The sequence below is a fragment of the Ursus arctos genome, unplaced genomic scaffold (assembly GCF_023065955.2).
Source record: "Ursus arctos isolate Adak ecotype North America unplaced genomic scaffold, UrsArc2.0 scaffold_8, whole genome shotgun sequence".
Classification (NCBI taxonomy): domain Eukaryota; kingdom Metazoa; phylum Chordata; class Mammalia; order Carnivora; family Ursidae; genus Ursus; species Ursus arctos.
The window spans coordinates 69,960,041-69,972,719 of NW_026623100.1; positions in this window are offsets into that span (position 1 = coordinate 69,960,041).

Sequence of the window (12,679 nt, forward strand, 5' to 3'; positions counted from 1 at the left end):
TGTTGGTTCCCCAACAAAACTAAACGAAGAATTACCATATTGAACCAGCAATTCCACTCACAGGTATACATCTGAAAACAGGGACTCTAACAGATACTTGTATGCCAATGTTCATAGTAGTGTTGTCCACAAGAGCCGAAAAGTGGAGATAACCTGAGCGTCCATCAACAGATGAACAAATAAACAAAATGTGACATATACATACAATGGAATATTGTTCAGTAATTAAAAAGGTCTTTCTTTGCCTGATGCTTTTTGTTCCTTTTGAGCACTAAGGCATTAAATACCAGCTCCTCTCATTATTAGCTGTGTGATCTTAGGTGTGTTTCTATGCCTCTCTGAACATCTTATTCTTCGTGTTAAAAAAAAAAGAGAGAGAGAGAGATTTACTGTGAATCCATTTAACCTGCCCTACTCTGTGAGTTTCTTGAAGACGTGGTGTGATCCCTGCCTGGCGGAGATGTTGCGAGGATCAGGCATCAGGGTGTTATGTGGCCCAACGTCCAAGGCTAAATCCACAAATAAACAATATCAGCGCCTAAGAGTTCTGAAGGACCAGGAGGGGAAAGCCCTGGAGGACACAGTCCTGGAGAAAGAGTTTACATTCGTGTGTGTGCATGTGTGTGCGCATGCTTATATGTGTGCACACAGGTATACGTGTGCGTGTGTATGCTGCTTGGGGGGAAGGGAAACTCCACGTCATCAAGTGCCAGGCTTGCAGGGATATAGCCGTAGGGCAGAAACCTGTCCTTTAACACAGCCTCCTTTTGCGTTTCCTGTATCCACCAACACTTTCTTTTTACTCCAAAAACTGCCGGTATAATCCCAAAATCACCAGAGCAGTGCGATTTTCTAAGAAAGCAGTTTAACTAAAGCCACTTGCCCTAAAATCAATCCCTCTAAAGCGAATTTGCATACAGGCAACTTGCTCAGGCTGCTACTTCCACCTACCTGGATTGTCTTTTGTTTTTTGTTTTTTTTTAATAACTATTAGAGCTCTTTCTATGAAGGAATTTTTTTTCTAATTTTTTTTCTGTCTCAGTCACTTGCTAAAGACATCTCTTATTTTCATGTTTCTGATAAACATGTCTGTGGTTGTTCCCCATACGATTCACCAAATTGATCACTCTTGCGATTTCTACCTGCTTGATTCTTTGTTTCTTTATTTCTATGTGTCTCTCTGGGATTACGGACACAAATCACCCCTCCTGTGGTTGATGCATTGAATGCTGCGTTACTATTGAGACAGAGACAAACCATTCTGCAGAAAGGCTCCTAGTGGAAAGTTGGTACTATGTGCTTCTAGCTTCGTAAAGTGGAAAAATAAAACGACAATTTCTGTGTGGGTGTGTGCTTTAAACCCACTTGGCGAGGGCAAGCTTCAGTAGCCCACATGTGTGGGCAGAGACCGGGCAACAGGTTTTCTGACTCCAGACTCAGTGTGTCAATTAAGCACTCCACACGGCATCCATTAATAATTTTGTAAATGTACTAATTATGCTGCTAATTCATTAAATAAGACACAGTTGATCTGCCATTTGCCCAAACACGATCTCATTTGCGCTTCCAAAATGTCATTTCTTGTTACCACTACCACTTTAATGGAAAGGAAACTTGATGGAATGGATGAACAAATTAATTATGTAAAGCAGGGTTGCAAAACTCAGTCCAGTAACGGAAGAAAAAAAGAAAAGAAAAACCGAGACCAAAAAACAGTTGAACAAAGTAACAAAGAAACATCCTCCTTTAGAACATATAAGCCAGTCATTCTCAGATGGGGGAGATCCTGTACGCCCCCATGGCACATCTAGAAATGCCTGGAAAATTTTTATTGTCACATTGGAGAGAGGGTGCTGCCGGCATCTCATAGGCGAGGTCGCAGAGGCTGCTAAAACGTCCTACAATGCACAGGAGAGTCGCTCACGAGGAGGGACTGTCTGACCCAAAATGTCGATAGTTGCTGAGGTAGAAAATCCCGGACTGAAGGGCTGCTGATACAAGGAGGCGAAAATGGGATGTACTCTCTGAGGACTAACTGGTCTTGAAGGGATAGTCTTCTCTGTGTAATCTGTTTTCCCAATAGGCCCTTCGCATGTTTTGCCATTTACAGCCAAGCCCCTATGACAGAAAGAAATCCATGTTCCTATGTTCGTTTTCTCAGCCTGCCGTCTTGGGTGAGGTTGTGTCTCTTGTCTGTTTTCTCTGGCACAGCCCCCTTTCCATCAACTCTCTTTATATGAGCTCAGCTCTTGCTCTCAGCGGAGAGGAAGGCCATTATGGACCAAGTTCTGTCCCTGCTCCCAGAGGCAGTGTCTGGGCGAGGCTCCCGGGTCAGGCAGAGTGGGCGGGCTCTCTGGCTCAGTCTGCTCCCTTTCCGGCCAAGGCCAGCCCAGCAACCAATGGAGGCGGGGGAGTTCTCTGTTTCTTTCCGTCTTTCCTTCCAACACCATGCTCCCGGGTCTCTGCTCTTCCTCTTCTTCCTTCCCTCACTTCTGCTTCCGACAACCCGTGGAATCTTTACCCCTGACTTTCTGACCAGCCCACCCCGTGCGTTGCTAGACCTTGGGACTCCTTTCTTTCAATCTTCCTTTTAAACCCCATTCTCAGGGTGACTCAGGAAAGAGTCAGGAAGCTGATGACTGATAAATAGTGTCGGACCCCTTCTAGGCAGAGCTGCCTTTTGGCAAAGGACTTTGCCTTAACTCACGGGCTAACAGTGGGCATGTAACACAAAGTGCTTTCCCATGCTTCACCCTATTGGCTTCCAGATCTCCTTTCTTCCACTAGGAGAGCAAGGGATTTTTAATGCTCAGTGGAAAACATGCTCAGAGCTCCAGCTGACCCAGCTGGCTGCTAATGGTACCTGCAATGAGACACAGGGCTGCAGACCCAAGCCCGGTCTCCTCAGTGAAGAGATACCTGCACCTGCTAGGCAGGGGTGGGATAGAACCCTCTTGGATTAGCCCAGGCTTTTAAGCCAGCATTTCTCAGACAAGAGAGTATATCAGTAGCCCCTCTTCCGCTTGCACCAAAAGGCAGCCAGCCCAGCCACCCAGAAGGGGACTCCTGTCCCCCACTCTGGGGAAAGCATTCCTCTTTCTCCCCTTCAGTCTCTGGCGCTTGGAGCTGTAAGGTTTGATGCCAGTTGGCATCCTAAGCTCTCCTTTGTGAAAGCCTGACCTGCAGTCGTGCAGTCAGCCTCTTCCTCTGTGAGAACACGCCCCAGCAGATGCCCGCTCCTCCGGGAAGGGCCGCCAAGCTTCCACTCATTTTGTGCTTACGTGCTCTCTCATTCTCAGATGGGGGAGATCTTGTACCCCCCCATGGCACATCTAGAAATGTCTGGAAAATTTTTATTGTCACATTGGAGAGAGGGTGCTGCTGGCATCTCATAGGCAAGGTCGCAGAAGCTGCTAAAACGTCCTACAATGCACAGGAGAGTCGCTCACAAGGAGGGACTGTCTGACCCAAAATGTCAAGTTCTCACTCGCTTCTCTCGCCTCACCCAGTAAAGGTAATTATAAAAAGGCAACACAAAACTTAGAATTTCATTTCAGGCAAAATGCAAACATTTAAGAAATGGCCTAAAGATTCCTAAGAAGCCCTCAGGCTAGAGGGGGGGAAAAACAATGAAATACAGTCTGAGAAATGCTCTAATGGATCGTGTGCTTGCTCACGAGGCAACAAGAGCCCTGTGGAGGGAGAGACTACCTGGGTGAGAGGTTGGATACGGTGGAGTAGGGCGGAAAGGCTAGTATGAAGACGAAGAAAAAGTCAATGATTAGACAATGTGTATCAAAATATTTTCCCAGTGCAATGTCCAAGGTAGGCACTCAACAAATACTTATCGAAGTTGATGTTTCCAAGATCTGGAGTGTAAGTGACTGGTGATGACATTCACTGGGATCAGGAAAAGAAAACTGGGCATTGGAGGGAGATAATGGGGTGAGCAGTGGGCCATGTTGTGTTTGAGGTGTTTAAGAAACCTCCAGGTGGAGATAACTAATTGGCATGGGACATGCAAATCTGGAGCTCAGGAGAGAGGTGCAGGACAGAGAGGAAATCGTCAGTGTTAGAGCACAGGTGAAACCACAAAAGTAAATGACATCTTCTGAGAACCAGAAAACTCATGGTTCTTCAGGGATTCTTGTGTTTTCTCCTTTAATTGATTAACTCCGTATTTTGTAACAGCCCCCCCCGTACAACATGTGGGAGGAAGAAATTGCTCGGCCCACGACAAGCTCGACATGTGGTTAAAATGTGTGTGTGCGCTCATTCACTTGCACGCGTGTGTGCAAATATCCAACTGCAGTATAATCTGTAAGTAAGCACTGATTTCTGCAGGTGCGTAAAGAGCAGTGAGCCTGGTTCTGTCTTAGAAGTACAGATTAAGGTGGGAGATCGTGGAATTGTTCACAAAAGTTACAAAAACAGAGGCTTGAAAGCTAAATGGGTTTGGAGTTTTTTGTTGTGGTGGTGGCTGGTTTTCTCCAGGTAGCAGGGGCCACATAGTCAAAGATATGAGACACAAGATAGCCCGAGTGTGAACTGTTTGAACACCGGCAGCAGCGTCCCAGAAGGGTCTGAGATGAGTGTGACGGGTCTGGATTTGTGTTTGGGGAAGACGCTTCTGGGGGCAAGTGTGGCTGTTGGATTAGAGCCTGGAAAGATGCCTGAGCAAAGAACCTTACGCCAAGGTGCCTTCCTTCCCATCCCGTTGTCCACCCCACAAGGGCCTCAGGAGGGCTGGGCTTTGAAGACCTGCACGTGTGAATGGGCTGAACCTTTACAACACGCTGTCGACCTGAGCACGTGAGCGTACGCACGAGTATGCCACTGCAGCCAGACGAATGCAGGGAAGGCATGGACTCCGGATTGTGGGGGAATATAAGGCTGCTCAAGAAAGGAGCTCAATGATTTGGTCCACTTTGTACTTACAAGTCTCGGTTTATCACAAATAAGGTTTCGTTCAGCCGTTAGTAGGTTTCCACTTAACTTCCTAAATCCCCTTCTGTGTTCTAAAGAGTTGTTTCACGTGTCAACCCTGGCCCTGGCCCAACCCCAGCCCCAGCTATAGGGAAAAGGCAAAGCTCTTAACCTTGAGGGACCCAAAGGAAAAGTGCCTGAACTCAGCAGAGATGCTCTCACCGGGCTTTACACTTAGTAACTTGCATTTTTAACAACGGTTAACAAGGACCTTCGTGCTACGAAATTCAAGTAGGATCTGCAAAGAATTTTACAACCTAATACAGTCCCTAAATGGTATCTCGGAATATGCTTTCACCACCTCAACAAGACTCAGGCGTTTTAACTATCCAAAACCATTTTTTAAAGTGCTGTTTAATTGCTGTTGTGTGTAAATGTGTTCTCACACCTGTGCTTTAAGCATTTTGCACCTATGTAACCAAATGAACCGGAGACTGAGTTTCTAATTTTTTAAGAGCCAAGACATGAGAATGGGGGATTTTGTTCCACGGTTCAAGATGCACAAGCCCTAGCATGTCTGGCAACAGAGAGATGCAGAGCCACAAAAAAGACCGTCCTTTGCAGCGGTGGGATACTTCTTCTACCTGTTAATTTTTCTCCGAGAGTAAAAATGCATTGTTCCATCTGGGCCTTGGAAAGTGACCTCCATCCTGCAGTGGATGATTGTGTCAGGCCAGGTTCTGCATCAGGAAATTTTCAGCGATGACCGCCTAGTATGTGCTGTCTGAGTCCCATCTATGTCTGCCTTTGTTCTCGCATCTCCTCTCCCCTGGTCTACGAGTACCGTCCCAAAGGGAGGTTTCTGAAATTTCCTGCTCAGTAGAATAGAAACGCACACTGGCTCTCCAGAGCACTGTCATCCATTCACTCAGTGCAGCGTGCAGAAGAGAAGTGTCTCCTCTAGGAAATCCCCAGCAGAGTCCAGCAGGATCGGAACTTTCACTGCATATGAGAGTACATGCTGAGGGTCACCCTAGTAAGAGATGAAAATCCACCCCGCTAACCAGGACAGTCAGTGTTACCATCGACTCCCCCCAAGGGCTTTATTATTCCACAAAGCTTATTGTCACCTTATATCTGAATTTTAAAAAGACATTTTAACCCCAGGAAGTCTCTTCTAATGTTCACCGAATTAATTACATTTAAAAATATTTGTAACATCAACCTACCATTTGTAACAACAGATGAAACTAAACTCATTTACCTTTTTCTTTCTTCTTAGGCTTTATTTTCTCCTGATGCTTGAACAGGAAAGAGCACTGGATAAAGAGTACCGAGTTCTGTATTTCAGTCTGAACCCTGCCAGTAACGCTGGAAAGATTTGAAGGTCAATTAACCCTTCCGGGGCTCAGGTTCCTCTCAAAAGGCACAGAAGCTTTCTAAGCTGCTTGTCCCACAAAACTGTTGTGAGCGCAAGACGGGAACCGTGTCTGTGAACGCAATTCTAAATCCCATCGTAAGCCACAGCAAAGAGAGTTTCAAATTTTCCACGGACATTTCACATCAAACGTCATGTCATTTCAATGTACTTAGTTTCCTTTGATGTTGTCCATAGCTTGGGCCCTAAATAGTTCACATTCTTAGATTTAATTTAATAATAATCTGACAGGGCCACCTGGGTGGAAGCATCTTTCTTCAGCTCAGGTCATGATCTCAGGGTCCTCAGATCGAGTCCTGCATCAGTCTCTCTGATTAATGGGGAGTCTGCTTCTCCCTCTCACGCTCCCTCTGCACTCTCCCCCCTCCTCAAATAAATAAATAAAAATAAAATCTTTTTAAAAATAATAATAATTATCTGACAGCTGTGTTTCCTGCTATATTTATAGCCAACTATGAAGACAATAATTATTCCCTTTCTCACCAGGGAACTAAAGACTGTGATGGTTATTAATCCATATTTAAATCTGTTTAAATTATGTAGTATCGGACCATGATTGAAATCATTCCAGATCTAAGAGATTTGCCAACACAGCCCCATGTACTGTCTACTACTGTTGGATTGTGCTTTGGGCCCACGAACACTGATGAAGCAAACACTCTGTAGAGAGCTAGCCGCGGAGACCACGCAGCTGCTGGGAACTAAGAATTGAGTGAAAAGGTTAAGGAGGAGCATACCTTATGCATTGTGAGTTTTGGGAGCACTTTGAAGGGAAATCTTTTTTAATGCAAAACTTATTTTTAGATTTCCACACTTTATCATTAAAAATGACAATGACTTTCAAAATGTGTCTTTGGCAGTGGAGATTATATTTGGTCTGGTAAAAATCCTGGCAGATTTCTCTTTTAATCAACAGCTCATCTAAAACCTTTTACCAAATTCAGAATGTGAGAGAAATGACAATGAAGTCTAGAGGGTAGGAAACCCAAAATCAGCTGATAAGAAACTAAGCTTTGCTTGGATGCTGCCTGTGCAAAACTGTATGTACTTCTGTGTCCAACATCACAGAGCTACGTCCGTGGTGCTGAATGCAAAACTCTAGGTGCAAGGAGCAATGATTAAACTAGATCTGGTCCAGGAACAGACGCTGGGACTAGAAAGAGGGATATTCCAAAACTCTTGAGTTTTGTTTTCATCTGTAATCATCTTGCAAATAAATAGAAATTCTATTATGTGAAATCCTGGCACCTTTTTGGCTACAAAAGAGCCATGTGTACAATTACTATGAGCTATTACACCTTGTCGATTCTAGAGCACAGAGAAAGAAGTACAGGTGCCTTCGAATGGTTAATGATCTCCTAATGAAGTGCATTTCTGCATTGATAGGGACAATTTAAATATTTCTAACTGATTATTTGAGTTTCATTTCTCTGTTCAACAAGTAATATTGTAATATTGAATAGTATGCTTCTGTTTGGGCTTATCTTGAGGAAACTTGAATTGTCTGAATATTTGTTAATCACGTACAGATTTCAAGTGCCATATTTTCAAATTAAGCTTGCTTTTGTTTGTGATCTTTCCTTTAAAAATATACAGATTTTAGCTAAGTAATACATATTTTATTGTACTTTAAGCAAAGATAGAAGGAAGCTTTGAGGAAAAAGTAGTATGCGCTTTTCAATAGCTGTAAAGGAAAATAGTGTGATTAGCCAAAAGGATTGACAGGTTGTAAGATGACAGGCTTAGGAACTGGGTAGCTAAAACACACTGTCTTCTTCAAGGGCTGTGTAGAATAGATTCGCTTATTTATATTTCCAGCAGTATGTTAGATTCAATCCTCTGAATGACTCTTTTTTTTTTAAGATTTTATTTATTTATTCGACAGAGATCGAGACAGCCAGCGAGAGAGGGAACACAAGCAGGGGGAGTGGGAGAGGAAGAAGCAGGCTCATAGCGGAGGAGCCTGATGTGGGGCTCGATCCCATAACGCCGGGACCATGCCTTGAGCTGAAGGCAGATGCTTAACCGCTGTGCCACCCAGGCGCCCCTCTGAATGACTCTTAATAAACACCACCAAAATTTCTGAATAAAATATTTTTATTCACTTTTTTAACTTGACAAAAAGGTCAGGAATCTTCAGAAGAGGGAAAAAATGGGGAACTAAACAAATACCTTAGTCAGCTAAATGAAAGCACATAAGCGCCAGAAGAAAACATACGTGAGCACCACTTTAACCTCAATGTAGAAAGAGACTTTCTCGCCCTAACTCAAAATCCGGAGGCAATAAAACTGGGAGAAAATATTCATGACAGGTATCACAGATTAAGGGCTCATAGATCTAGTTTTAAAATTTGGGAGAGAAAAAGGGCAAAAACACAGACAAATCACAAAAAGAGATAAAAATGACTCCAAAACATGAAAAGATGTCGTCCTTATTCAAGATAGGAAAAATAGAAGTAAAACCACACTGAAATACCATTTCTTACCCAATAGAGCAGCACAATTTAAAAATGTGGCAATGCGCTCTGCTGTCAAGGCTGTGGGAAATTGATGGTTTTTCACATTGCTGGTAGAGCAAGAAGGGGGAAGGACTCTGTAAAGAGAGCAGTTTGGCAATACCTAACAGAACCACGTGTGCTTCTTCAACCCCTAAATCTCCCTACTAGAAACGTACCTAGAAGATACCCCTCCAATAACACGAACATTCATGTGCACAGAACTATTCATGGCAGCATCTTTTGTAATTGCAAAATGTTGGAAACTACCTGAACATCCAAGCACGGGAGATCAGTTGAATCAACTTTGGTGTATACACTCAATGGAATACTATGCAGCCGTTAAAAATGAGGGCAATCACTATGAACTGCTGTGAATTTATTTCTAGGAGATATTAAGTGAAAAAAAGCAAAATGCTTAAGAGTATGCTACCCTTTGTGAAAGGCTGAAAAAATAAATAAACATATATGCCTCTACTTGTCATTACAAAATGAAATGCAGGACGCATTCACCAGAAAACAATGAAGTCAGTTACCAGCAAGGAGGGAGAATGGGGGGTGTAAAGGACACGAGAAGCAGTGAAATATCTTTGACTTTTGAAAGCATTTCATTATCCTCCATGCTCAAAAAGGAAATTAAATCAATCAGAGCAGGAACAGGGTTGTGGAAGCAGGGAGACCCCTAAAACTGAAAGAAACAGACACAGAACATGAGAATGAGAAGAGAGAGGAAAGAAAGTACAAATGAGAAACCCGGTGGGGTAAAACATTACCGACAGATGTATTGGGTTGAATAACATCCCCCCAAGAATTCGTGTCTTTCCTGGAACCTCAGAATGGGACCTTATTTGGAAATAGGGTTGTTGTAGGTGTAATTAAGGTGAGGTCATACTGGAGTAGGATGGGCTCTTAATCCAGTGTGACAGTGTTCCTATAAGAGGAGAAGGGACACACAAATGCACATGACTAAGAAAAGATGATGTGAAGATACGCCAGGGAGAAGGGCACATGATAAAGGAGGCGGAGTTTGGAGTGGTCTGTCCACAAGCTGAGGGATACCAGGGTTGCTGGCAGCAGCGCCAGCCAGGAGGGCACTAACAGTTTCCCCACAAGAGCCTTCAGAAAGAGTAGGGCCCTGTCAACACCTTGACTTTGGACTCCAGCCTCCAGAACTGTGAGAGAATAAATTTCTGCTATTTTAAGCGACCCAGTCTGTGGTCATGTGTTAAAGCAGCCACGGGAAACGAATACAATAAGCAGATCTCAGTAAAGGGAATAGAGGGTATTCCTTGTACTGGTTTTGTTATGCAACTTCTTCTAAATTTGAAAGTATTTCTAAATAAAGGCAAACAACAAAAACAAAAAATAAAACAATAGGACTTCTGAGAATCTTAAGGGCCTTGTCCAATTCATTGCAGTCCCTCAGGGAGCCTAGAAATTTGTGAGTGTGACTTTGGTCTAATGGAGAGGCTTGTAAATTGATACAGGAAATCTCACAACGTTTTTGAAGGAATTGTATCAACTTAGACTGAAAGCAACAAAGAGAACATAAATGCCCAGACTGCTATGGGCAGGAAACAGCCTTAGAAAACTCTGCAGCTTCCATATTACTCAGCCATCAGAGAGGATGAATACCCACCATTTGCACAGACACAGATGGAACTGGAGGGGATTATGCTAAGTGAAATAAGTCAAGCAAAGAAAGACAATTATCGTATGGTTTCACTCATATGTGGAACATAAGGAAAGCATGGAGGACCACAGGGGAAGGGAGGGAAAACTGAATGGGAAGGAATCCGAGAAGGAGACAAATCACGAGAGACTCTGGACTCTGGGAAACAAACTGAGGGTTACAGAATGGAGGGGGTAGGGGGATGGGGTAACCAGGTGATGGGTATTGAGGAGGGCACGTGTTGTGATGAGCGCTGGGTATTATACGCAACTAATGAATCATTGAACACTACATCAAAAACTAATGATGTCCTATACAGTGGCTAACTGAACATAATAAATAAATACATACATAAGTAAATAAATACCATATACCAAAAAAAAAGTAGAATAGATTAAAAAAAAAAGAAAAAAAAGGCCATCTTTTATGGAAAATGACAGGGGACTCACAGGGCGGAACCAAGAGCAAACGGTCCTGGAGAACAACTCCCAGGCAAACCGACTGAGCCCTAAGCAAGGAACATGTGACATGTACCCGGCTGAATTTCAGAATTACTCTGAACAGTAACTGCTGTGTACTCTCGGGTCTCCTGTTTGGGGATGGGAGTGTCTATAGCAGCTGACTTACGTGTGTCTCACTCTTCGGGCTGAGTGCATAGGGGACAGAAAACTTGCCTCTTCTCTCCACAGGGCTTCAGGTTAAACAGAATGATACTCGAGGAATTGTACCCGAGGAACAGTACCCCACAGAGGAGCTTCATCTGCACCCGGACCCGGTCTAGGTCTAGACGGTGAGATCCTGACTTCAAGCTGACTGTTAACGGGGTGAGAACTGGTGGTCTAGGGGACAAGGGATGGGTGTATTTTGCATACGTGAGGGATGGCAACTCTTGTGGCCAGAGAGCAGACTGGGACAGGCAGAGGGAGGGTCTTTTCCAACTATGGGCACGACAATACTGTCATTTCACTTGCTCTCCTTACTATGCGACTTTGACTCTTCTCCCATCAACAGAGGTCTGTAAGCGGGTTGCGAGACGTAGCAAGTGAAAATGCAAGAAACACAAATAACTTTTTAGCATAGGTATGACCCCAAAATTGCATGTGACACATTTAATGCTAAAAAAGGTTGTTATTTATCTGAAATTCAAATATAACTATTTTATTTGGCAATCCAGAATTCCTCCCCCTTAAGTTGGTGGGCTTGTGATGACGGCAGGGATCATGCTATGTGAGTTCCTGGGCAAGGTCATGATGGAGAGTACAGATGCCTGGTCCTCTTCTTCGGTTGTTTGCTGTTGGAATACAGTCACCGTGCTGGGAGCAAGCCCACGTAGCCTGTGGTCCACATGGAGGGCAACAAGGCTGCTGGCCAAGGGCTCTGGCTAAGCCCCAGACAGCAGCTGGCAGCAACTTGCTGGCCATGTGTGAGAGCGATCTTCAAAGTGGATCTGGGGGCGCCTGGCTGGCTCAGTCGGTGGAGCGGCGACTCGATCTCTGGGTTGTGAGTGCAAGTTCCACGTTGGGTGCAGAGATTTAAAAAAAAAAAAAAATCTTTGGAAAAAAAAAAAAAGAGTGGATCTTTACTCCAGCACATCGCTGAGCCGGCCCACTCTGCCACTAAGTTTTAGGGTTGTTTGTCATGTAACAATAAGATAACTAGAAAAACAGGTCACATGTTATATTAATCAGGGTTCTCCAGAAAAATGAAACCAACAGTATAAATATATACACACAGCATATATATATATATAGAGAGAGAGAGAGAGACAGAGAGAGAGAGAGAGACACCAAGAGAGATTGAGAATTCAAGGAATTGGCTTAAATGATTGTGGAAGCTTGGCAAGTCCTAAATCTGCAGGGTGAGCCAGAGGCTGGAGACCCAAGGAAGAGTTGCAGCTGCAGTCCAAAGGCAATCTTGTGCCAGATTCTCTCTTGCTTGGGGGTAGGGGGCAGTCAGTCTTTGGTCTATGAAGGCCTTCATCTGATTAGATGAGGCCCACCTGCATTATGGAGGGTAATCAAAGTCTACCAATTTAAATGTTAATCTCATCCAAAAAACATCTTCACAGAAATATCCAGAATAACATTTGACCAAATATCTTGGCACTGTGGACCAGCCAAGTTGACATATAAAATTAACTATTACACA